Source organism: Carlito syrichta, unplaced genomic scaffold, assembly GCF_000164805.1.
Source record: "Carlito syrichta isolate Samal-C Ts95f unplaced genomic scaffold, Tarsius_syrichta-2.0.1 Scaffold282660, whole genome shotgun sequence".
Taxonomy (NCBI): Eukaryota; Metazoa; Chordata; class Mammalia; order Primates; family Tarsiidae; genus Carlito; species Carlito syrichta.
In genome coordinates, this window is record NW_007226756.1 from 61,424 (window position 1) to 65,770 (window position 4,347).

Genomic DNA, 4,347 nt, shown 5'->3' on the forward strand with positions numbered 1-4,347 from the left:
CAAATCCGGGCCTTCTTCCTCTCACAACCCTCATGTGAACATTCAAGGGCTTGTGCGTGCCATAAATCATGTGATAACATACCACGGAGGCCCTTGCAGACACACGTTCACACCCCTGAGAAACACCCGTGCAAGACTCATGCCTCTCCCGTGACTTGGCATCATGTAATCACATCTTACACTGTCATGCCAAGGAACCCACTTCTAGCCCCTCCCCATCTTCCACCCACAGCACTCCAGGGTGTCCTGGGGACAGACCCCGCATAGGAGCAGTGAGAGCTGGGGAATTCCACCTCCCAACTTGTTCCTTGCCTACCATGCTGTTTGTGACCCTGAGAAAAAGACACCGAAGAAATTGGACGATCAATTGACGAGTCAAATTGGCTTTACTATTAAAAAGGTGTCTTCTAGGCGCACTGTGGCTTGTGCCTGTAATTCCAGCACTTTGAGAGGCTGAAGTGGGAAAATTGTTTGAACCCAGGAGTTCGAGCCCAGTCTGGTCAATTTAGCTACCCCCTCCTCTCTACATTTAAAAAATAATAATAAGCCAGGCTCGGTGGCTCAGCCTGTAATCCCGTGCCTTTGGGAGGCTGAGGTGAATGGATTGCCTGAGTCCGACGGTTCGAGACCCGCCTGGGCAGGCGAGACCTCATCTCTATAATAAATCAAAAAAATTAGCCAGGCGTGGTAGTTCCAGGTACTTAGAAGGCTGCGGCGGAAGGATCACCAGAGCCCAACAGGTCGAGGCTGTGGTGGCCAGAAGCGGCCACTGCACTCCAGTCTGGGCGATAGTGAGACTCCAACTCAAAAAAATAAATAATAATAATAATAATAAATAAATTAGCCAGGTGTGGTGATGCATACCTGTAATCCCAGCTATTCCAGAGGTTGAGGTGGACGGATCACCTGAGTCCATGAGTTTGAGGCTACAGTAAGCCATGATCATGCCACTGCGGTACGACCTGTCAACATCTCACATTTGTACACTGCTTTTACTTTTCAAAACATTATAAAATGTATTATTTATTCTCAGCAAAACATCATGAAGCAAAGAAAGTAGGTTATCTAGCGGTATTAATTCAGCTCCACAAATGAAGATATTCAGACCCTGAGCAGTTACATGGCAGGTTTTGAAACTGAGTCAGAATCAGAAAAGTGCCCAGAGCCTGTCTTCAGGGCCACCGCGCTCCCTACAGAATCATGGTCCAGTGCACATAGATGGATACTGGTGGAAATGTCACAGGAGGCCTTTGGCCACTTGGCCCCCTCTATCTTTGCTTTACCCCAAAGACGTCAGGGAACTCTCCCGGATCCTCTGAAACGTGTGCTGTTGATATTAACAGGTATTCATTTTTTAGCCAGCCATCACAACTGTACAACAGTTTAAGAGAAAGTGAAAACACACTGAGAGAAGGTGAAAACTCTTTCTTCCCCTGAGGCCACTCTAGAAACAAAATTCCAGGTCAAAAAATCTGAAGGCCCATCCACAACCTCCATCCAAAAGAAGTGAGCTATCAGTGAGAGCATTAGCTTGTGAAATGCAATGCTGATTACTCTTGCAGCATTTTTCTACCTGAGAGTTCCTCCGTGTGGAGTGTAGTCTTAAAAGGAGACCAACAAGTACTCTAATTCTTTCTCAGTGGGAAAGATTCCTGTCTTCTGGTCCTTTATCTAAAGGGCAGAAGTAAATGTGCTTGTAACTTGCAGTGGGTGTCAGGCATTGTTATCTGGCACCAGGCAGTTCTGTTTGTAAGTGATGCTGTCCAGGGCCACTAGATAAGAATGGTGGTTTCTCATCCTTTATGCTTTTTAAAACTGCTTGGGTCTCATGCTAGCTTCTAACATTTTCTACTATGAGGTAATGGCCTACTTCAGTTTAGGTAGTGAAAATGATGTTTTGGTAAACTCTGGAAAAAAGAGTCCTAGAGTAACATGCTATTTTGAATCATAATAAAAGTCTGTTGAATCCTTCATAAAACAGTCAGGATGGCCTTTGGTATATGGAAATTCATAGTCAAATTCCTTTCATGTAAAATTTGACCCAAGGTTTTTCCAAAAGCTGGAAGTAGGCTAGATCTTGGGTATTACAGTATTTCTTCAACAAGGAGAATGCTAAACTGCTAATCTTATCAGACATTTCCCTTTTAGATTGCCCTTGAAAGCCACAGACTCAGACAATATGCAAAACAGTGGGAAAAAATAGATAAGCAAGATTATGGAGCTATTTTTGTCCCAATCACTAATAAAGTAATTTGGTCTATTTCTCATTGGATACATACCACACTGACACTGTTTTTTAAAAACTTCTACCCTGTGTTTACACAGCATCACTTTTCCAAGGAGCTCAAAGTGTATGCGATGACATCATATTACTAAACTTCATACATTTATGTGAAGTGGGAGAGGGATAGAAACTATTAGGCTTATTGTAACCTGGAGTCATGGAAGTGTGTGAAAGAAAGCCTTTTGACCAGAACATTCTGCTGTATATACTGATTTATACTGGTCTATCCTAAAAGAAGACTTACTACCAGGCCTACTTGTGAAAACTCAGTGACAAGAGTTGTTTAAAAGCTCTGTTATTTATGTTTTCTTTTTACATCCTACTGAGGGCTGAGGGCCATTAATTTCTTTACTATCTTGGCAGAGAACAGGAGAGGCACTTTACACAGTGATCCAAAGGGAGGGCTTGGAAATTAGACCATCCTGCATCTAAGACGTACTACCACTACTGAGAGCCTTTGGTAAGTAACTTATTCTTTCTGTGCTTCAGGATCCTTAACTGTAACATGGAAATAATAATTGTACCCATTTCATCTAGTTATTTCTGGAAAGGAAATAGCACACATATCACATAATGAGGGCTTGATAAATGTGGGTGAAAAGGCAATGGCATGATTTAAGTAGTTACTTATAAGGTCCTTATCCCAATACTTTCTTTCTTTTTTTTTTTTTTTTGAGTTGGAGTCTCACTCTTTCGCCCAGACTGGAGTGCAGTGGCACGCTCCTAGCCACCGCAGCCTCGGCCTGCTGGGCTCCGGTGGTCCTTCCACCTCAGCCTTCCAAGTAGCTGGAATTACAGGCGTGCGCTACCATGCCTGGCTAAGTTTTGATTTATTGTGGAGATGAGGTCTCGCCAAGTTGCCCAGGTGGATCATGAACCCGCGGGCTCAGGCAATCCACTCACCTCGGCCTCCCAAAGCGCTGAGATTATAGGCTGAGCTACCAAGCCCGGCCTAGCCCAATACTTTCTACTTGAAGAAAAGATGCCATTCCAGCAGACTGCACAGATGGAATTTGGAGAAACTGGAATGTTTTTGGTTTTTACCCCTAAATCAAATCTGTCCATTCCTTGACATTCCATATCAGATAGCCATCCATACTTAGCCTTTCTATCTAGGTCCCCTGCCAGCCAGCCAACTGGGGAAGTAACCACATTTACTAATTTTACATACAAGATGATACAGAACTGTGGTCAAGTCAGATTAAAAATACAAATTATGATTTTCTTGTATTGCATGTGTATTGTATCTCATTGAATGGTAGAATAATAGCGGTTCACTAAAGCTAATTTGATTTTCATCGGGAATTGTTCACACCATTTTTTTCTTTTTATTTATTTATTAATAACAAGCAATTAACAATTAAGGGGGAAGTCAATAAACACATGTAGAGCAGAGAGAGGAGATGCAAACATTGCTTCTGGGCCCTCATGAAGCATTGGACACATTGGAGGTTGTGAGGCCTTGTGTCTGATTGCCTACTCTCTTGGTGTAACTATTTCCTGGCTGAAGAGTTTCAGATGGCAAACTGTAAGGATAAGTGATAAAATGACTGACCAGTGAGCTTTCATATTATTATTATTATTTTATAAACCTTTCTGATCTATGTAGTAATTCTTAGAAAATTTTTGATACATAGTAATTATACATATTTTTGAAGTACATGTGATAATTTGATACATGTGTGCAGTGTGTAATGATCAAATCGGGGTATTTAGGCTATCCATCACCTCAAACATTTATTATTTCTTTGTGTTGGAAACATTTCACATCTTCTCTTCTAGCTATTTTGAAATACACACTATATTGTTGTTAATGATAGTCATCCTACAGTGCTATCGAACACTCGATCTTATTCCTTCTGTCTAACAGTGTATCTGTACTTATTTTTTATTTATTTATTTATTATAACGATGCAGGGTAAAATTCAGGGTTAGGTATACAAACGTAGATTATGCAGGTACACTTGTTGATAAGATAGTGTTTGTACTTATCAACAACCTCTCTGAGGTGAGTGGATTGCCTGAGCCCGCGGGTTCGAGACCCGCCTAGGCAGCGAGACCTC